This window comes from Lissotriton vulgaris, chromosome 1_1, assembly GCF_964263255.1.
Source record: "Lissotriton vulgaris chromosome 1_1, aLisVul1.2, whole genome shotgun sequence".
NCBI classification, from domain to species: domain Eukaryota; kingdom Metazoa; phylum Chordata; class Amphibia; order Caudata; family Salamandridae; genus Lissotriton; species Lissotriton vulgaris.
Genome location: NC_141685.1, coordinates 792,463,780 through 792,486,696, shown reverse-complemented (window position 1 = coordinate 792,486,696; position 22,917 = coordinate 792,463,780). Strand labels below are relative to the sequence as shown.

The 22,917-nt window shown below is 46.0% G+C and overlaps 1 protein-coding gene and 1 long non-coding RNA gene across 10 annotated transcripts in view; one reads left to right on the top strand and one right to left on the bottom strand.

The window, feature by feature from the left end:
* RALGPS2 (Ral GEF with PH domain and SH3 binding motif 2) overlaps positions 1 to 22,917 on the top strand; it is a 1,046,762-nt gene that overhangs the window by 76,860 nt on the left and 946,985 nt on the right. Inside the window, exon 1 of one of the 9 annotated variants that reach the window (XM_086956392.1) lies at positions 2,717 to 2,789. The exons of the other annotated variants lie outside the window; for them this stretch is intronic. The gene's annotated coding sequence lies outside the window, so the exon portion shown is untranslated. Of the gene's footprint in view, positions 1 to 2,716; positions 2,790 to 22,917 lie in introns of those variants that run through there. 9 annotated transcript variants of the gene reach the window in all.
* Positions 1 to 22,917, bottom strand: part of LOC147747841 (uncharacterized) — a 492,480-nt gene that overhangs the window by 322,405 nt on the left and 147,158 nt on the right. The window lies entirely within an intron of this gene.

Here is a 22,917-nt window from a genome sequence, read left to right as displayed (position 1 = left end):
ATAAGTCCCTGCAGGGAAAAGGGCCCCCATTAATCTAGTCCATACAAAGCTAACAAGAAACTCAGTTCGGACTACCTCCACCTTGTAGCAGTCCCCAGCGTCGAGAGGGCCAGAAGCGGTGGTCGTCTCTTCTCTCTAATGCTACCAAACTGTGGAACGCACTGTCGCTCCATCTTCGGATGGAACACAACCACCTGGTCTTTCGAAAACAATTGAAAACTATTTTGTTTCCCTAATCTCCTCATCACCATCTGATTAGGCATGCCCAGCACTGGGAGGCCTCCGGGTAGCCATGCGTTATACAAATGCCCTTTCAATTCAATTAATAGGCTTTAGTGGGGCTAAAGTCTACCTGTGAGGACTCTTGCGATTCAGCAAGGCACACATCACGCCAGTGCTAGGACAGCGCCATGGCTTGCCGTAAACGCGGCGCTTGCAAGTTCAATGCAAGCAGCACAGCAGATACTACATAACTTGACACCAAGAACACCTGGTAAACTATTACCAGGGTCGTGGGCACCCCACGGGTTCCTATGAAACAGAAGTTGGTATAAAACTAACACTGTAGTTGCAATGCTCCAACTTCTATAGGAAGTAAGAACAATTTTTCCAGCAGTTTATAAGCTACCACTCACTTACATATTCAACTGCAGGTAGATTATCATGACTGTCGGCCACAGCCTAAACATCATCACGTTAACAAACAATAAATACCTGTCATTAAACAACGTATTCATATTTTATTTTTCGACCTCTGCGAGATGAACTATCTACTTAGTGGGATTAGTACCTTTGTTCTGACTGGCACACAGACACTTTTACCTGCACTGATTTGGTTTATCTAGTACCAACACTACAACTCCCAGAGTGCATTCATTTGTTAAATGAGTGGACAGAGTTGGATAGAAGACACCAGGTAATGCCCTAATGTCTCGTTAACCAACCCTATTAAGGCTTGAGCACTTTAAAATCAGGGGCGCACAATACTCAAATCCTTAACGTACACCTACAAACAAGTAAATACTCGCTTGATCCCCTGGTTTTGAGGAGGTAAGTGAGCTGTAATACTGCAGTCCAGGGCATCACCATCACGGAAACGGCATGCCAGAAATGCGCCTGCCTCGCCTGACCCTTAACCTCTCCTGTGCTCCTGTGGGTGGTTGAGCGCCCTCAGTGCATTGCAGGACTTTATCATGTGTCTGTGCAGGCAACGTGCTGTCTATAGCTGGCCATCTGCAGAAAGGGAGCTAGCGGACGAGCTGTAATAAATCATGCACGCGATGGGAGACACCATTCGAGTGCACATCGCTTGTCCAGCAGCGGGCGCGCACATGGTTTGTCTCCGTGAAGGGAAGTGATGACAATAGTCTTGCCAAGGCAATGCAGAGCATGCGCTGCGTTTGCTAGTGAGACCTAAAATCGAAATGCACTGTAATTCACAACCAGGACATGTCAGACACACCAGTACATGTCCTACCTTTAACATACACAGCACCCTGCCCACAGGGTGGATCTTCCTTGGGGGTGACTTGTAGGTAGGAAAAGGGAAGATTAGGGCCTGGGAAGTGGGTGTACTTGCCAGGTCGACATGGCAGTTACAAACTGCACGCAGACTCTGCAGTGGCCGGTCTGAGATACCTTTACAGGGCTACTTCTGTGGGTGGCACAATGAGTGCTACAGGCTCACTAGTAGCATTTGATTTACAGGCCCTGGCACTCTTAGTGCGCTGTACTAGGGACTGAAATCAAATCAAATATTTCTTTATTCGGTTTTTCGATGAGCAAAAACATAAAAGCACCTGTATAAAAAAAGCATTTCAGTTTCCAAATTTTGTTAAAAGTAACTATAATTAAAAACAGCAGTTTAAAAAGAGTTGATCTAAAATTGAGAGTTCATGCTATGTACAAGATGCCATTCAGGAATGCGGCTGTTGATATTTACACATACATACTAGTGAACCTAGCACATAAAAATACTTGATTTATTCCACGTTAGGACGGTGTCGGATAATGCACTTCAAAAACTTAACCATGTGTTTTAATAACCGTTCCTCATCTAGAAACTGTAGGGAAAGCAGTGCGGGACGACACCTTCTGATACCCATAGATTTGAGTATCGGTATAAGCCATATCCTTCTGTGTTCACTATAGAATTAACAAAATAAGACGGTATGAATAATTGCCTGAATGGAGCTATCATCACATGGGGAAGGCGGTAAAACTGTAGCCCAGTTATTTCTCGTTGGAAAGGTTACCAAGCGATGGAAAAAATTTAACCTAAACGGATCAGAAGGTATCTCTCAAAGGTGGTACTATCATAAGTTAAATAAGGCTGAATTGTGAAAGTAGTTTGAATAGCCAGACTGTGTGTAGTGGATGGTTTGGTAATTTCTTTAGTCAATCTAGGGGCTCACTAGCACGTTAACACTGAACAGCAGTGAGAAATTGCACCAAAACAGAGACACTGAACCAGTAAACCGAGTCTAAACCGGGAGGTCAGAAAGCAAAAAGACCGGGGAAACACGCCAAAAGATGCCATGTCTAACAGTTACATTCTTCACATTCTCTACATCTAGTTGGAGATTAAGAGTGACGTGTGCAGGATTCCTTCCTTCAGGTGAACTCTCCCTGCCCTGTCAGTTGCATACATAGGGTAACTGCATGGGTCTCTGTGCTCCGCAGATCTTTGTCTTCACTTATCCCATTGCTTTCACAGGGCTCCACTCGAAGGGTCTGCTGTATGATGACTGCTGAACCTGTTTCTGTTTGCGCAGACTCGTGATGTACAGGTATGCAGCTGATGGTGTTATTGTTCGAGAACAGCTCTAGATTTGTGTATCTCTCATTTGGTCACATATGTAATCGGTTCACTTTCTTCATTCCCAGTTGATCACTTGTTTAAAAATGTTTGGCTTTGTCCTTCCAAAGTGCTTTGAGCCAATTTATGTATTTTGATGTGTGGATTTCTTTCTGATACACAGCCATGGAGCTGCCTTCTGAAGTATAAGTAGCGGGGTATTTTTAATCTATTTGTAGAGACTGAAGTAGGAGTAGGGGAATTTGGAGGAAATTGGTTCTATGACTTTTAATGTTGTAGTTATATACTTTTACTACTTTCCAACAATTTTCATAATTCTGCAACATTTATTTTTGTTTTGCACTGAAAGCATATTGTTCTTAAATGTGTTCGGAGCAAATTGAATTGTTTTACTTGTTTTTCCAATGAACTTGGGGCATTTCAACTTCAATTTTTGACACCTAAGCAATGTTGTTCCAGCACCCGCTCTTTCCCTATTATGCCACTGTTGATTTACAAATCCATTTTTAAAGGACCATTTACTGTATTCCTCTTACACCTTTTTGTAAGTCTCTATCCCATTCTTTTATACTTCTTTTGTCTGGTTACCGGTTTGCACCATTCTCATTGTTAAAATGGTTACTGAATCAAATGATGTCTAAAAATCAATCAATTAGATTTGCTTTGATTTACATCCTTCAGGGATTTACTCTACTCATATAATGACATATTAAGTGCGGTTCTGTCGCAGTAATCAAATGGTAATACACAAAATGGCATTGGTGCTGGAGGAGCAGTCATGGGATTTGTGAGTCATGGAGAGCAAGGTGATTCCTAGAACCTGGTGCAATGCTGTATAGTTCATATTTGGCTTAGGGGATCAGTGTTAGATGTTCAGTTCTTTGGGAAATAATCTGGGCTTTATTTGCTGTGGAGCAGCTCTTAGCACACATGTGTGGTGTACAGGGAGTGAGAATTAATGGGACACTAACGTGCAGCAAGGTGGTGTAGGGTGCAGTGTTGCACAAGAATGGGTACAATAATGGATGATGGAGCAAAAGGAGCCAGTACAGAGTGAAGGAACGGACACTGTTTAGAGAACTGTTAATTAGTCCAGGCAGCATTACATCGGATAGTTTCGATAGGCAGCTATCAATTGTATAGGTCAGCGTGGGTTTATACAGTAATTGTGGCAGTGAGCAGGGATTATTTGTGGAGCTCTCCTAGAGGCAGCTGGAGCAGCTTGAGTATGCTCAGTATCGCCTCATTCATGAGAGGATCGTCATCCAGACAGGTGGGCAAAGCTACCTGCATAAGCCCCCATTTGCTGGGTGCAAAAATGTGTTACAACCCATAGAAGTTTCATATGCTCCAAAAGCTATTAAAGTGGGTATAGTCTGGCCGTTGCAGTAAGGAGTAAAATAAATTCTCCAAGGTGCTCTGAGGAGCATGTCATTCACTGTCCGGATTAAGACCAAGGAGGTGGTGGGCAGCGAGGCACCAAGTTTAATAGAAAGTGTGCACTGCCTTTATTGTACTTGGGGGTCTGGCTGCCCACTGCCTTCAGGGTATATAGATGATGTCAAAGCACGTAGATGGAACGTACAGTTCATAATTGAGATCGAGAGCATGGAGACTGTGGGTAGCCAGACACAAAGTTGAACAGAAGATTTGTATTTATGGACCTCATTAACTGAACAGGCACTGAGCAATCTAGGAACCTTTTCTATTTTTCTGGTTACTGTGACTAAAAAAAGTGTACAGCTTAAAGAGTGGAGACCTTTTTTAAAGCAGTTTAAAGTAATGTGACCTGTCAATGTGCCATAAAGATCTTGAGGTATTGAGGCATAAATCTTCTACTTATTGCTTTCATGCAATAGAGTAGCCCACCTGTGTCTGTAGCATGGCTTTAAATTGCTTTAAGGAAGTGCTTTTGGTATTAATGTCTCTGCTTAAGTCATTAAAAAACCCCGCCCCAACCCATATGATTGGTATTTTTATTTATTTTACTGGGTTTTTTTGTGTAGCAGTTATGTTATGTTACATCTATTTATAACGCGCTCGGATACTCTTGAGTGTCCCGGCGCGATGCCAAAGGGGTGCGGAGAAAGACTATCAGGCAAAGAAGTGAGTCTTCAATTTCCTTTTGAACAAAACTGGATCCTGTTGTGCTGCTTGACTGGTCCTGCAGAACGCTTCTACATAGGGAAAGGATGAAGTAGGTGAATGACCATAGGAAGTCTTCCGGAAACTGTTAATAATTAGTTGATTCCAGTTCCCCAGGTGTCGTTGAGACTGCCTTTCAGCCTAATTTTTTAGCCTACGGTGGAGAGATACTTTTGGATAATTCTTGTGGATTTAGTGATTACCAGCTGAACCATTTGTCCTTAACCTGCAAATGATTAGCAGCTTTGGGGCTGGTAAGTTTGGAAAACATGACTGGGGTAGCTGGGACTGCCATGCTACAAAGCTTAGTAAACCATGCTCAATATTTTCAGCTGCATCCCTTCATGCTCATGAAGTCAATTTAGAGATTAGAGGGTGTGGGCGATGTGATTCCTCTAATTATTATAAACTGTGCAAACAGCATGGTATTGGCCCGTCAGATGGGGTATCCGCTAAATGCTGTAAGACCTTGTAGTCCTCTACATTGGACTTTACCACTGCGAGGACGAGGACAGTATCCTGTACAGTTCTCAGTAGCCGAGTTATCCCCCTCTAATGCTATGCCCATGTATGGAAGCCAACAGCCTAGTTGACCACGATATACAGGGCTTCTTAATGCTATTGTTTTGGGAGCCATATAAAGTTCATCTATCTGCCTCTGAGATTGCTTTGTTTCTTGCAGGGAGGACGTGGCATAGTTGCTTGGGCTAGGATTTTACGTTTGAGGTTTGCATCAGACCGATTTGCACATGGTGGGTACACTTAGACAATTGTAGCTTATTTTTTTATAGAGTGTAAACATTTGTGTTTTTGCCATTGCTAAGTGTTATACATGTCTGGTGTTGCTGTTTCCTAAGTAAACGGTGCTCCATATCGACCTATAAAGAATAAGTCTGAGGTTTCCCTGTTTCCTGTGATCCGTCCATCTGTAACACAAAAGTATTTCTCCCTGCTGCTTGTGTGGAAGCCAAACTTCTAAAGTTGCCATTAGATCAGCAATCCACTGTAATAGTTGTCACTGCTGTATGGTAAAGCAAGAACACTTGACATGATACTCCTCTACTATGTTGTACAAAGTAACATTTCTCCAATAACTCGTATTCGGTATTTCATTAGAAATCTAAAAGCATTCTGCATCCAACAATAACACCATACACTAATGCTCCAATCCTGTCTTCAATTGGTCTTACTCAAACGGACAGAACCCCACCAGGTCATGCATGCCACACGACATCAAATAATGTACTTGGCAAAGCGCTGCCAAACCTATGATGCTCTGATGCCCTGCACCAACATGCAACATAGAAACAGTCCGATAAAATTAGCATGACCCTAACTCACTCATGTGCAAAACATTGAATCATAAGATAGTGACTTAAGATGTGATGGAACTATTGCTTACCACTACCATCAGCCCCATTATGTAGATCCGTGGAAAAGTGGCAACCTAAGGGAATTGCAAGTATTCAAACACTACAAGGGTATGAGCCCTGTCTTAATCAGAGAGGCTATATCAGAGCTCTTATATAATGAGATTGCTGCCATAATTTGTCTCTGCACTACATGGCACCAACGGGACGAGGGGATTTTCTTACAAGACAAGTAGATTTATGGAGCAACCTGCCCCATGGACAAAGATATTTTATTAAATTTCACACCCCTGGTAGAGAACTTCTAATTGGCCAAAATCATTAGGTGTCAGATGAATACTCAACTGGTTCAGCCAAAACATGATTGACCGTCTCAAGCTAACAGCTGAAAGAGGCTGGTTGAAAAAAGCTAGTGACTAAAAGGGGAAGGGGCAGCCCCAAAGATGACTCTGTCTACATAGGTGATAATAGTTATGTTTGACTGCTGCATTGGCATCCTTATCTTAAAATGCATGAGAACGTGACACACCCAGAACATTGTGCAGTTTGTTTACATTTTGAGGTTCTGATAGTTCCTCCTGTTGCAGATTATTGCATACATGCATTTTCATGTAAGAATTTTTTAAAAGCATGAACCTTTCCCGAAGACACGTGTGCTGTGTCTTCAAATATATGTTTACAATATGGCCACCTATTGAAACCAACTTTCTTATCATATAACACCTTAAACAAGTTGCAGGGACAGCTTGAAGAGTAGGTAAATATTTATTTTTCTGAAAGTTTTAAAGCGTTAACAATAAGTGCCAATTTGTTCAGGATTTTTTAAAATGCCACTCCTTGAAGCTGCTGTTTTTGATTTTGGCATCCCCAGAAGAAAAATATTGTATTGGTTTTACAAGAGGGGAGGATGGAAATTGTCGTAAACTTCAGTGTTACAAAGGTTGCTTCTATTTGCAGTGCATCATGCCATAGTGCGTCTGTGCTAGCATGATCCACTCTCACAAACTGTTTTAGGCAATTGATGTTTTAAAATGTTGGAGTAGGAAAGAGGAACAGAAAAGTGCCTCTTGTTCCCTGCTCGTGTATGAAGACCACGTCCTATTATAATTCTTTTTTGATGTCCATGCTGTTGTTGTTCCATAATCTGGGAGAAGCTATAGGGTGGTGACTGGGAGTGCTGCAGCATGCTCTTACTTGTATCTGTTCAGTAGTTTAATCATAGTGATGTCGCCCAAAAATAATAAGCTAAGGCAGATCAGTGTCTAAATATAACCTTTAGAGCCATGTTTTTGTAAAGCCCTGATTTTGGATGATGACCAGGTGGACAGATGAGACCAGGTGGACAGATGAGACCAGATGGAGATTAAAAGACCCCAGTTAGGATATTCTACTTGTCTGTCCACCAATGTGTAGGGTGATGGTTCCACCTTGGAGAAACATGTGCATTGAAGGCTATATGGTTGGAAGGTGGTACTGACCAGACTTGGGATTTTGAAACAACCAACAGTGCATAAATATCAGATTTGGTATGTTGGCATTATTTTTTATTTTAAGAATTTGTAAAGCGCAAACTGTCGCCATTGCAGACATCCTGGCGCTGACAGAGTCTGAGGAGGGGGGTGGATCAGAGGGGACTTAGGCTAGCCCGGGAAGAGCCAAGTTTTAACGTTTTTTCTGGTATGCCAGATAAACGGTTGAACGGTTGTGGTGGTGATGGCCTATCTAAAAGATATTTTAGAGAGCTGATTCTTGATTCCTTTACAGAATTTAAACTATCTTCTTATGGCCTCAGATCAGAAGAGAGAGCATTACATAGAGAGAAGCCCTGTATATGGCTTTACCTTCCTCCACATAATTGGAATCTGCCGTGATTGATAACTAGTTTATTTTGAGTGGCTGACCTGGTTTGCTAATGCCTCTGAAACCCTTTACTGTAAAGAGGTGGTGGGGACTGGCAATGGATGCCTTGTGGGGGAAGGCAGAACTTTTTTTTTTTTTACTTTGATCCTTCCTTCATAGTATTTGAAGGGTTTTCAAGGTGTCCTCTGATACTAAAGATTAGCCTAGCTGTGTGATTTTGAAATGTTGGTATCTTGATCTAATATTTTCTCCAATTTTGTGCACAGTATGTTCTAGTACGGGGGGGTCAATAGGATCCTTAAATAGAATCTATTCGTTGAGATGGAGCAATTTTTCTCCATGCTGTTTTTCTTCTCAAGCTATGGTGCCTGCCTTCCATTACTCTAGTCTGTATGCATTCAAATGAAAAAATGTTGCATCAGGAAGAGGGAAAATATTATTTGACCATTGAAATTGGTTAGTGAAATGGGAGTCTTTCCTCAAAGTAGATAAAATTGACGTGTTTGTGTTTATTAAGCTTTGGGCCACTCGTATTATCGTCTGCTTAACAAGATTAGTTTCAGAATGCTACCCTGTTTGTTGTAAGCTGAAACATATGTCTGCAGCAGATGCTTTAAGCCATAGAGCTGTGCTACATGTACAGTATCTTGTTAGTTTGAAGAAGGTGGCTTGCTTTGAAATGTAGACTTTAAACCCTTCTTTATCCAGCTGCATCTCGTGCTTCTGACACCAAAGACTAGACCACATGTTTGCGTCTTCAGCTTTGGTACTAAAAATTTCTAGTTCAAAAAGCTTTTGAGTTTGAACCCTTTTTATTATTGTCTAATTTGCAGTTTTTAGGTCTTGCCTATTACACAGTGTTTTTTGCTTTCTGTGGGTGACTAACTTTTGTGAACCATACCAAAAAGGTACAGTGTGCTTGGAGCCCGTCCATTGCTTACCAAAATATGTATATATTGTTGCACTCATTTGCTTGCTTATTTGATGGCTTGTCTTTCTGCTGCTGTTCGTCCCGTCCCGAGTCCTCTTAACCATTATTTTGATTGGCTGACATGTATCCTTCCATTATTCTGATTTTGGGAACTCCTTTTTAGGTCGAGGGACCGTTAAGCTGCGAAGCAGCTTCCGGTCCGGAGAATTAATGTCATCTAGTGGGGCTTCAGAACCCGCCTCCCTGCCCTGTCTCTCCACCATTGGCTGGCTTCCTAAACGGAGGCCAGCCATTGGAGGAGAGAGCCGTCCCTCCAAAGAAGCTCCGTCTTTTTCGGATTCGGGGGCGTGATTTTTTGCATTCTTTAGCCCTGTGACGTCGTCTGTCACTCAGGGCGCAAAAAACACGCCCCCGAATCTGAAAATGGCGGCGCTTTTCTTTAGGCCATTTCACAACAGCCGCCCCAAGAAGTCGCAGCCTCCTCCACCTGGCAGTCTCTGTGTGCCCAAGAGTACACATCGCGCCTCTCGTTTTCTGCTGCCCACCGCAAATCGAAGGGGACGTCCACCGCTGCTATCTGCGCCCCACGCACCCAGGAGCAGTGAGAGTCAGGACGCAGACCTCACCAACGTTGTGCTTTGGCTGTCTGCTTCTTCCCGGCACACAGAGAGTGCCCCCTGCGAGGCGCCGAGACGCGCCCCCCCCTCCCCTCCCCCTGAGTGGAGGCAGAGACAGAGGCAACACCAGCGAGGAGCAGAATATCCGAAGGGAGAGAAATCCTTCGCATTCCAAAGCGCAAGACTTCACCCACAAGCCCCTGCTCAAAGCTCGCACCTGAGACGATCGTGGGCTGAGCAGAGCAGAACGGCGCCGTGAGGAGCATACCGGCTCCCAGATCCTCTGCCTCGAGCAATCTGCTCACTGACACCACCACCCGGCGGCCTGCACCGATATTACACCCAGGAACGATTTCACCTTCAAACATACGAAGGAAAGAATCTGCTTTTAACCAAGGTGAGTCTGCGCCCCCACTCCTCCTTCATAGTGCGGACCCCCTTTCCCTCACACCCCTCCCCTGGGCCTCCCTCACAACAGGAGCACTCTGGGATCTTGGGGAACCTAGGGCAGTAGTGGCAATGATGCAGGCACGACGCAGTCACTGGGCACATCCTCCCCTCAGTGTTATTAAGCACACCGTGTGTGCCCAAGAGTACACATCGCGCCTCGCGTTTTCTGCTGCCCACCGCAAATCGAAGGGGACGTCCACCGCTGCCCATCTGAGCCCCACGCACCCAGGAGCAGTGAGAGTCAGGACGCAGACTTCACCAACGTTGTGCTTTGGTTTTCTGCTTCTTCCCCGCACACAGAGAGTGCCCCCCTGCGAGGCGCCGAGATGCTCCCCCCACCCCCCCCCCCCCCCCCCCTGAGTGGAGGCAGAGACAGAGGCAACACCAGCGAGGAGCAGAATATCCAAAGGGAGAGAAATCCTTCGCATTCCAACACACAATTCTTCCGATGCACTCCAACTCTTCCTTACCACACCCAGGCCTTTCCAGTAATGAGATCGAGAGACAGCTCAGCCAACGCAGCTCAAGCTGGAAGGGGCCCTTACTATTCCAGCGAGGTCTGCCAATGCCAGAGCTGCTCTGCTCGTCCCCCCTCCCTCCGCAGCTCTCCTCTATCCGGCTCCCCCCCCCGCCCTCCCCCCCTCCGCCCGCAGCTCTCCTCCATCCCCCTCCCTCTGCCCGCAGCTCTCCTCTGTCCGGCTCCCCCCCCCCCCCCCTCCCTCCGCCCGCAGCTCTCCTGTCCCGCTCCGGAGAGGGGTCGTTGGGTGACGATGTGCCGCTCTCCCTGGCTTTACCCCCCAGCCTCACACTCGCTCTTTTCATGTCGCATCTGCTGTATTTTGCTTTCTCATGTTGAGGGTCTGTGTGGCCCTAGGTACCTCCAGATGTCCCCTGTCAGGTGTGACAGTTACTAAACCTGCCAGGTCACCATATGCTGGTAGCTGCAGTCCTTTATGCATAGGGAAATAATGGGTCGAGTGACACTACAAGTACCAGCATGCAACGCGAACAAAGATGTCCGGTCTGTCAGAAGTTCCCGTTTCGAAACATTCCAGTCTGGGAGCACTGGGGTTAAGGGTGATACAAGAGGTGACTAGAAGGACAGACTGAAAACCAGGCTATAGAGATTGTGTGACCTGGCATACATTTAAAGACCATCACTCTAAATGTGACGTAATTACATAGTGGCAGATGTCTCTGAATGAAAGACTTAGCCCCTCCTGTTTCCAAAGCCTTTTATTTCAATTATTCCAATAAAAGGGATCAACATTTGAAGACTTAAGACCGGACCAACCCTGCCTGACGTACTTGACGCAGTGCACCCTGGGGTTTGTAGTTCACCGTGTAATACGGCAGGCAGGTAAACGCCTTAGAAGTGAGACCGCACAGCTGGAAAGGGTGGGAGCTGAGACATTCTAAACCAACAGACCTGTAGGGTGGTATCTCGTCAAAGATTGGCTCCGGCTTTCATCACCGTGAGGTCATCGAAAGCAGCACTTTTATTTGCGTCAGTCGTGTTGTGAAACCCAGATATGTTCATGTCTGTTTCCTCCTGTTCTGAGGCCAGCTGTGCACGGGGCGAGGTTCAAGCAGCAGGACGTGCTGGCACCGGGTACGTCATGGGAGGATGGACACGGCTTCCTTTAACGTAACATGTTCGCACGCTCATTCAGAAGGGTATCTTGACGCTGATTAGCAGATGTTTTATTGTTACCCAACTCGATGGTACTCATTTCATCGGCCTCCGAAGGATGAAAGGCTGAGTGGACCCGCAGGGATTGAACCCACGCCCCTCCAGTGGACGCATTAGTCTCTCTGAGCCACCAGGCCCGGCTCCCATAGGTGCGGCAGGTGCAGTGGCACCGGGGCCCAGAGGCAAACCCTGGTTATTGTTGCATTTCACGATACAACCAGCGGCCGGGGAGCTTCCTTGCTCTGGGGCGCCGGACACACTAGCATTGCCCCTGCTTGGAACGGGCCTCCTTCGTACCACCTCGTCTGTCCGGCCCTGGAGTCCTCGCCTCGAGGATTCTGTCCACTTCTTGGCGCACGAGCCGAGCTAGATCTGATATGCAGTAGTGACAAAGTCGTACGCCCACTATCACAAGATGCGGTCTAGTCTGGGCGCTGGGTTTTCAGAGCGGGTTTATCGGCCTCAAACTCTGCCGCTGAAGCCCCTCCAGGGTCAGACGGCGGGGCCTCTGTTTACACGCCGCTTTCACTGCCTCCCAGACGCCCTGCACACCCCCAGAGGCCGTGCAGGGGATACTAGGACGGTACAAGCTCACAGACGATGCCCTCGGGTACAGCCTGGCATGTGGACTGATGGCAATATCTTCATTTTACTGCTTTTGTTGCAGAAAAGTGTGTGTGTGGGGGGAGGGGGCTGATATTTTGGAATAGGGCAGCTCTCTCAGCTTCTGTGGAGGCCTGCGCTGCCCTTCTGTGCCAACAACGAACCCCCAACGCCCTTCAGATGACCTCTGACCCCATCAGTACACAGGGCGGTCTAGCTTGTACCCAGTTACCTGAGAATTCCTGGAAGGTTTGTTGGCTGTAAAATGGCTCGGCAGACGGCTGTTACCGCACAAAACAAGGGGTTTGAGACACTTTCTTAACGGGGATGACGTTGTTGCTGTGAATTAGTGTTTTTTCTAAACATAAAAATGGCGATCGAAAATGTGGACTTATTTATGTGAGTGGATTATTAAGCGCCAAAAACCAATGGCAGGTACCTTCGTGGCGCCAAGACAAGGAGAAGAGGATAAGTAAGGATAGGCAAGAGTGGAAGTGGGGGTCTGTGACAGCCTGGTTCTAGATCGCTTCAGGTGGGCGGGGGCCTGTGGCCTTGCTATTTCTAGATAGCTTCAGTTGGCCTATGGAGGGTGTGTGTGCTTCAGCTGGCCTTTGGGGGGCGGGGGTCAGCTTGGTTCTGGATCGCTTCAGGTGGGTGGGAGCCTGTGTGCTGCCTGGTTCTAGATCGCTTCAGGTGGCGGGGGCCTGGTTCTAGATCGCTTCAGGTGGCCTATGGAGGGTGTGTGTGGGCTGCCTGGTTCTTTCACTCATTCATCCATCCACCCTTCACCCAGCCTTCCATCCCTTCACTCTTCCATTCCTCCGAACACCCTTTCACTCATCCTTTCATTCACCCATCCATTCTTTCACTTGTCAATAAATCCCGCCTTTCATCCATACATCCTCCCTATCATTCATCCATCGACTCTCTCACTCATTCATTCTTACAGCCATTCTTTCACTCATCTATCTTTACACTAATCCTTTTAATCATCCATCCATCGATACTTTAAATCATCCACCCTTTCACTCAGTCCATCCATCCACCCATTCATTCTATCCATCAATCCATCTGCCGCTTCACTCATCCATCAATCCTTCAACACATCCATTCTTACGTTCTTCCTCCCACCCTTTTTTGCAGTCCATTCAGCCACCCTTTTACTCATCCAACAATTCCATCACCGTGAGAGCCGAGTAGTGAGTGCCGAGTAGTGAGTGCCGAGTAGTGAGTGCCGAGTAGTGAGTGCTGTTGAGTGCAGAGTGCTGTGTGCTGTTGAGTGCAGAGTGCTGTGTGCTGGCAATGTAAATGACAATGCCATTTATTTATGATTTAACCCCTTCCACGCTGATGACGAGCTGGGCTCGTCATGGCGTAGCCTCCTCGCAGGCTGATGACGAGCCCAACTCGTCACGTAAAGTGCGTTTTCGCAAATCCCAGCGTGTGAGCGGAATTCCGCTAGCGCGCATGGTGTTAAAGAAAAAAAAAGAGATGTCATGAGCAATGCCGATAGCTCTACCTTTAATGATGCCGAGACCATTGCATTGTAAATGCTTGTTTAGGTTTTGACTGCACAACGCTTGCAAATATCATGTCACTTGCAAACTATCTTGTAAATCAAACAACAAAGCGTAAAATGGGCCCAGAGCCCGCCCATTACTTACCATTGTTTGGCTCTCATGTCACTCTTGTTTCCTAGCTCCCGATTAGTCAGTGCCGCCTCACGCTTCCTCCTGGGCTTCTAGTCTTTAGTCCCTGCCGTGGAGCACAGACTAAGCACTGCTTCATGTTGGCAGTGTCCTTCCACTGGCCATAGACCTCTGCAGGTATTTTTTTTTTACCTCTGCAGGTATTTATTTTCTTTTTCCCTCTCATTTTTGCACATGCGCGCTTATACATTTGTCTCACTCCTCCCAGCCCTCATCCTCCTGTCTGTTGTCCCACATACCCCTTCACTCCTCCTTCATGTTGTTTGCCCATCTCCCAACACCCCCTACTTTGCTTTTTTTCGTTTGTTTTTTTACATTACAACCCAATGAAAGCTCATTATTAAAAAAAAAAGCACATCATCCTTCTTTGAAATGTAAGTGGAAGAAATAAAAGGATCGAGGTGACGCCATCTTCCTATAAATTATGGCGGTTGTTTGGTTTTCATTGCTAATGCTTCAAAGGTGCTGTTCTACGGCATGCTTTTCTGGGAAGCCAACAGAAAACTGGTTTTGCACAAACTTTTCTCCAGCCGCCTCCCTGTGACTTTCCGGGACTAGATAATTGGGGTTGATTTGTTATTAGTGTGAAGATGTCGACAAAGATTTGCCTAATAAGCATTGTTCTTCAGAACAGAGAGGTAAATAGTTCAGGACCTGTAAAGACCGCCTGCTCCCTTGAGGGGCACTCTACGAACATTGGCCCATTTACAACAAAGCCCGAGCGAGGGTCTGGGACTGTTTGTGTCTGAGTCAGTGCATCTATTAGTGAGGCAGCGAGTGCACAATTGAGTGACTGCCTTCTTGCTGGTGTTGCGCTCTCTCCAAATAAGAATACTTGCACTCATCTGTACATTAAATGTGGGTCTTAGGGAGTGTCACTGTATTATAACTGGAGTGTACCTGTGCGATCACGCAATGAGTGTGACGCACATTTTTGTGTGTAGGAGTAGAATCTTGTAATCCTGTTTTTTGGGCAGGTGATGTGTTGGTGGAGTTGGTATTGCGAGTTGAATGTGTGCCACAATGAACCACTACTTAGCTACGGATTCCTAAACTTGCCTTAACGTTGCAGTTTGGTATTTTGATATCATTGCCACGAAGAGAGGCACAGTGACCGGAAGAAATTAAAAATCAGTTTCAGCCCACTATACTACAGTCAAAACTGTTATATTTTGCTCTTAATACAGCACCAACACAGGTCTGTCGGATATTCTACTTTGCTTTTGTCATATAGAGAAACTAAAGAAATTGCTGTAAATGGACAGATGTATCTCCGCGCTTGTAAGACAAATAAATATTTAATTCTATCAAAGCAACAGATATTTGAAGACGTGATCTGATTTACAATTTGCTTGTGATTTAGTCCGTTGGCAGTATTTCCACCAGGGCACAAGTCCCCCGGTTTCTGGCTATCAGCCGTCTTCAGCCAGGATAGCTTGACTCCAGTGGTGTGGAGAGCCTGGGACTCACGTCTGAGCATACCCATCCCACCCCACTCGGGGTGACAAATGCAAAAACAACAATTGACGGACAGAATGTCATACATTCACCCCAGTACAGAGATCTGGACCTAAATCCAACAATGGATTTAGGCCCAGATCTCTGTATTGGGGTGAATGTATGACATTGTTCTGTATTCTGTCCATCAACTGTTGTTTTTGCATTTGTCACCGGAGGTGACGTCACGACAGGAAGTGACGTTTTCGAAAGGTGGCTTGCACCATCGGGCTCATTGCCTCCACTCGCTCACCCCTTAGATGCGATTGCATCTGAGAAGTCCGCACGTGAGCAGCGTGCTGTGAGCTCCGAGCTCCTCGTCCCAGAGAGGCCAAAGAGTGAAGTCCAGCTGTTTGGCAGGGGGGACGGCGTCCACCCAGTAAAATAAGTGCGGGGACGCCGTTCACCCGCGTGGTACCCTGACTCGAGCCCTGATTTTCACCTGTTCTACCGATGCTCCCACAATATGTGTACAGTTCTCCAACACCTCAAGGTGATGTAGCGCTCGGACATCTGTAACAAGCCACTATGTGCGCGCTATGGAAGACCTCCGTGGGTAAGTACAGCCCATGCCCGTGCACTGACCCTGTTAATGCAGACACGCTCCCTCCACACTGTTCCTAGCTCTCGTACTTCGGGCAGATTTATAAACACTGGCGCATCCCTGCATATCAGCAGGGATGCGCCAGTTATTGTGCGTCACAGCAGACACCTCCTGCGCCACCATGGATGCGCGGCATTTACAATGCAGCAAGAGTAGACAGATGTGTGACGCATCTGCTGCCATAAAGGTGACGCATTGCTGGAGTCGCGACGCAGCTCCAACAAGGCTCAGGGTGCCCCTATGCCTAACATGCTGCGTCAATCCTTACGCCTTAAAAGTGACTGAGTGAAATCTTGTATATTTCACTCAGCCACTTTTAGGAGGCTCCCCCCTCCCCCCGCGCCGGAACACCCACATGTGGCGCAGGGCTTTACAACGTGACGCATCTCCCTTATGCGTCATGTTGTAAATACCCCACAGCATGGCGCTTGCTTTGCGCCACCGATGCGAGATGGAATATACGGCGGCGCAAATATGGCATACGGGGCTTGTAAATCTGCCCCTTAATCCATTTCTTGATATAGAAAAGGCCTAAGATCGTAACCATCAAGTTTACAAACCAATGACTCAAGAGCGGACAGCTAACATTACAAATGCGTGGTTTTTTTATTATCCCTTTCAATTTTTTCCAAAGTTCAGTTCAAGAGCGGACAGCTAACATTACAAATGCGTGTTTTTTTTATTATCCCTTACAATTTTTTCCAAAGTTCAGTTTTTGTTATCGTGTATTTCTATCCCTCATGTTTATTTAAACAGGAATACATACAAAGACACGAAGGCGGTCAGATTCCAGAAGTTCAACCACTTTGCAATGCTTGATATGCTGACCATGCTAATATTTTAAAATAATTTTATCTAGACCAGTGTACTTCTTACAAAAAAAAGGAAATAGTCTCACCCTCCTCCTTCGTGTTACCTATCCCCCCCCCTGCCCCCACAGTTTTTTTTATCTTGTACAGCAGTGCGGACTGCTGTGCAACATGTAATAAAACATTGAAAAAGCCAATAAATCTTGCGTAGGCGGAAGCTATTGGCTTAGATAAAGTTTACACTTTTTCAGACCGCACGCCATGAGAGAGCATGTGTTCTTTAACTCTTCTTGTGTGGGATACCTACCCCCCAGCCTCTCCCCCCAAAACCCCATCCCTTGCGAGCTGGTATATATTTTTTTTCCAGGGTACGATTAAAGAGCAGACTTTCAGAGTTGTTTTGTTATATGCCCTGAAATCCACATATTACACAAAGGCATTTGTGATTCAGGGGAGGAGCAAGTTGCTGCACTCCCTCTACTGGTGTTTAAGATAGAAAGTGTTAGCAGCATGACTAAAATGGAGTTGTCATTTTCCAAGTGGACCATAATTCTATTCCCTGGGCTATTGCTGATGCAAATGGCTTGAGAATGTTTCTGTTCAGAGTCCTGTGGAAAGCCAATTAGGCTTTGGAAAGTAGTTTTCCTTTAAACGTCCTTATTCTTTGTAAATTCCGTTCAGAGCTTCCTGGGTGAAGATAGAAGTATTTAAACATAAACTGTGCCATTTATAAATCAAAAATATTGAGTTCAGTGTACAGATCTGAGAGACTTGAGAGATGTTTGCTTATCCTTCACTATTTTCCTTTTTAAAACAATGTTTTACAAAGAAAGATTGGCAATCACGTAGCTTGATGCTCCCTTTATGAAGGTGAGACCAATTGGCTTTGCCATTGTTCGTTTGCTGAGTCTGAAGACTAAGTGCACACTTTGTGTCGATTTGCCTGACCGACTATTTAAACCGTGTGAAAAGCGTATCCAATCTACAGAGTCGTTTTCATTAAGTAAGAAGTCTGTACTAGGTGTGTATTCTTTTAAAAAGTGTAGTAGCAGATTGTTCGCTTTTTAGCGTAATTTCTAAGAAGCTACTGTACTTTGAACAGAATTAAATTTAATTTTAACTAGAAGACTCTGTACTTGGTCTTCTCGTACCAATATCTCAGTCCGATGTTTCTGCTTCCTGTGCTGCACCTGTTTGTGAGGAACGCTTGTACTGCTTTTCCTGTGCAAGCTGATGGGGGTGGGGCTTGGGGTCTGTGTGTTAGAGATGGAATATACAGCTCTTTACACAGGGCAGTTACTCCACAGGAGCAGAAGATGTGAACTGTCCTGTGTTTATTCGGTCTGTCCTCATAGACCATGCATTGTATTTCTACAATTTTTAGTTGTAGGAAGCTTGCACTGTGCTGTACCCGTTTTCTGCATCATGGGTGTGTGTATTACTGCTGCTTGCACTGTATTTATTCTCCGTGATTGACATTTGCACGTTTGTCTTCTGTGATTTAAATGCTTTGCTTGTTATTGGAACCTGAATAGACCCTTTTGTTGGACAAAAGCAAACTATTGGCGTTAACAATTTTTTGTTCGTTTTCAGGTCTAGCTGCCGACATCTTTGACCTATTGTCTCTAATGCCTTACAATCTGTTCCTTTGGACAAGCCGCTTGCTCTTGGTTCGATGGCTTTCTTGTCGATCTAATTTCTCTGCTTTTCATTCCATGGCGATACTCCCTAATCTTTGTCCTGCCTCTGGAGTATTTTGTCTTTATTATGTTTGGATTGGATGAGTTTTCATTATACTGCTTGTATTCAGGGAACTACTTTATTCCTTTTCTTCTAACTATCCATTTGAGTGCTTGTGTTTTGCGCTCTCCCTTGTGTGAGGCTTCTCGCTTGCCTCCACATTTGGAGGCATTGAAATATTTACATTGTTTTAAAATAATTAAAGCAGTTTTGAGTTTTCTAGCTCCTCATTTTTGTAATAAGTTTAATATAAACATTGTTGTACGTATTCTCTTGCTGCCTTTATGTGCTGCGTCTCTACTCAAATCCCTGCCCCTGTACTCTCCATGTTGCTCCCACTCAACCTCCAGCACATCTGTTGCTTTTCTGCCCCTCCCAATGCAACTTGGTTTCTGTTATTTTTGTCTTTTTTTTAATTTATTAGTACATCTCGGCCCTACTAGTCTATTACCCCATTGTTCTTTTCGTTCACCAGTGCTTATTTATTCCCCCGACCCACAAAACGGCGTCATTGCTCCCCCTTTCTGTCCCAACTTTTTTTGTACAGAGGTGCTCCTTTTGTTTATGGGCGCCTTTTTAAAAATATTTTTTTATTTACTCCTCCAAGATGGTCTTCCACCATCCTGAAATGATAAATTAAAACAAAATTGCCACTATGTTATAATGTAGATGCGGACATGTGTGGTAATGGATATGTGGTTGAAATGTTACACAGCTGCCCCACATTTGATCAAATACTCAGTTTTTTCTCTTGTGCTTCCATTATTTTCTTCATGCTTTGTTGGTTCCACAACTTGTGTCGCTAGGTCATACATTCTGGCATCTTGTCAGTGCCCCACCTAGATGTGATAACCTGTATGGCTTTACAAATAGCCAGTGTAAGTGCTTTCCCCTTTGTATGAGTTTAGCGGATAGGTTATGGCATTCGGAAGTCGAAGAAGAAAGGAGCTGCACACTCTGTTTTGAATATATCGTTTATTAGGTCTCGCCTGTCAATGCGCTTGCGCTTTGAGCTTGCGAGAATATAGGGGCTTATCCAGAGTTTAACTATCGGGTGATTCCATGCAGTGCCCGTGAAAAGCAAGCTTAATGCGCAAGCGCATTGGCAAAAAGTGCGTGCACATCAAAGCCACCAGCCTCCCTCCCACAGGCATTTGAAGCTGTGCGCTGCACTTCAAAGCCACCAGCCTCCCTCCCACAAACTTCCCCCAGCGAGCGCTCTGCCTCTCCTCCCCTTATTATTCACTGCCACGGCCGACCGTACTTTCACTTTGACCCCTCCCTCCTCCCAAACCACATCGAGCGGCCCGCCGGCCGGCCGTACTTTCTCCCACGTTCTTCAATTTTGATTACATTTTGTAATTGATTATGGCTAACTGCGAATTTAAAGCTAACTTCGGAGGTAAGAGTTTCAGCTTCAAAGAATGACTTTCACCGAGCCAGTTGAATTCAGCTCCAAGCAGTGTCTGTGAGCGAAATTTTAAGTTTGTGCGTTTATGAAAGCCACCTTCATGCCGAGTTTAGGGTTTGATTGGCTGCAACATTAACACAGGCAGACGGTGCATGTTTGAAATACTTTCTATAGCTAAACGAGCAATGTCCCCCAATGACTTTTCTGACTCTGTTTACTTGGCTGGGCCGAATTTGTGAACAGTCACGATAACCGCGTGTGTTGATGGCTTCTTGTTTTCACGGCCGCCAGGCCGTGAGCTACATCAAAGGGTTGGCTCCCCGCCCCCTGCTTCACGGACGCCACTCAGGCCACCAGCCTGCCCAATACTTTTTTTTTTTGCAGCGCAGCCCCTCTTCTCCGTAATGAATGAGTCTATTGTTGGCTATAAAAGCGCTATATTAACAAAGCATGAGGCAGTCTTCCTCGCAGCCATTTTCCGATTGCACCATCACCTCCGTGATAACTATATATTACAGCTACATATACGCTGTATCAGTGTCTGGAATGGGCATTTCATTACCGCACCACGACTTCACGCATCCAGTATTGTTGCCCATTAGGTGAATCTAGGAGCAGGAGCATATTACTGATAATTCATTTACCAGCTCCCTTCTATCGCTCACCAGTATTACATGTCACGTTAACGTCACACATACGATGCAATGCCAGTCACGATGTAAAATTTAGCAGAGCATCATATGTTACATGAACACCTTGTTAATGTCTTAAACACACTGCATTGCTAGCTATCATGGAAAGTTCAGTGCAGCATTCCTTTCTTCCGCTACTCTTGTGCAGGGAACTGAGGGCTGAACGTACCCCATGCCGAAAAATCATTTCCGATCAACATCTGGGGATGCAGTGCCACGCGTGCATTTAAACAAAGGTATTTTTAACTTGAATACAGTGTCTACAATACTTTTTCGACTGTACATGCATTAAACCATATTGTACAAACGGCCTGGCCATATGATTTGTCAGCTTGAAAGTACCACGCGTACTGCATTATTTCAAACTTGATTGGTAAAGGCCCCTTTAAACAAACATCTAAACGATAGGTTTTAAAGGGCTGTAAGAATCATGTATTCCAATACAAATGCGGGTGGAGTCCGCATGCTCTGATTGGATAGCCAGAGCCCTCCATATAAGCAGCATAATGGTCTTTTTAGGTTGAGCTTGCTCGACATTTTGTACAGGGGCTTTTCAAATTGCTACCCCCGTTTTCCCTGGCTGCAAGCTTGCGTGCATGTGCGCGTGGCCAGCTTGCTCCATTTCACTGCGTTGCGCCCCTTTCCCCCACGCATGCCCAGCCCTATGATGCTTCAGCCGCACTCCAATTGCTCCCCTCTCTCATGGCGTTTGTAATCCTCCCCCTGCGTTGCCCCCTCACCCCCACACTGTGCTTGCGTCTTTGTTTGACTAATACACCCCAATGCTTGTTGTAGTCGCTGTGTAAATTGTACTTCCTCACACTGAGCATGCCACTGCAAAGCACTCGGCTGCTCAGCAAAAATGTGCGCCATGAAACCATTTGGTGACCGTGCGCGGTAAAAGTAATTTTAACATAACATAACTCGGCCGCTCAGCAAAAATGTGCCTGCCAAACTTCGCATTATCCTGAATGTTTGATTACAGTGTACTACCTGCATGGTAAATTTTCGGATTCAAGACTGAAGTGTATTCCGGAATATCATTTGTTTGACCTAATTTCTCTGCCTACACCCAGTTACGTTGTATTCACAACTTCTACAGTGTAATGTTGCGTGGCGGAATCCCCTTAATTCACAGTTCCTGACCCCAATTAAAAACTAGCCTGTAAGATTCCCCGTTCCCATGAGGAGTGCTTCCATTTATTTGCTTGTTTTTGTTTATTATGCATCAAGCTCCTAAACCAAACGTGCCTTCCTGGTATTTCATGGTGCTGGAGTCGATAACATGGTTCTCACTCTCTCCTCCTCTATCCCTCTCCCTGCTCTCCTCTCTCTCTCCCTCCCTCTCACCCCATTCCCTCTCCTCTCCCTTCCTCTCGCCCTCCCTCTCAGCACCACCACAGCATCACTCAGCACCACCACAGCATCACTCAGCACCACCACAGCATCACTCAGCACCACCACAGCATCACTCAGCACCACCACAGCATCACTCAGCACCACCACAGCATCACTCAGCACCACCACAGCATCACTCAGCACCACCACAGCATCACTCAGCACCACCACAGCATCACTCAGCACCACCACAGCACCACTTAGCACCACCACAGCACAACTCAGCACCACCCCAGCATCAATCGGCACCACCCCAGCATCACTCGGCACCACTCGGCACCACCCCAGCACCACTCGGCACCACCCCAGCACCACTCTGCACCACACCCCAGCATCACTCGGCGCCACACCCCAGCATCACTCGGCGCCACACCCCAGCATCACTCGGCGCCACACCCCAGCATCACTCGGCGCCACTCCAGCATCACTCGGCGCCACTCCAGCATCACTCGGCGCCACCCCAGCATCACTCGGCGCCACCCCAGCATCACTCGGCGCCACCCCAGCATCACTCGGCGCCACCCCAGCATCACTCGGCGCAAATATGTTCTTTCAATGTTTCAAGCTGTT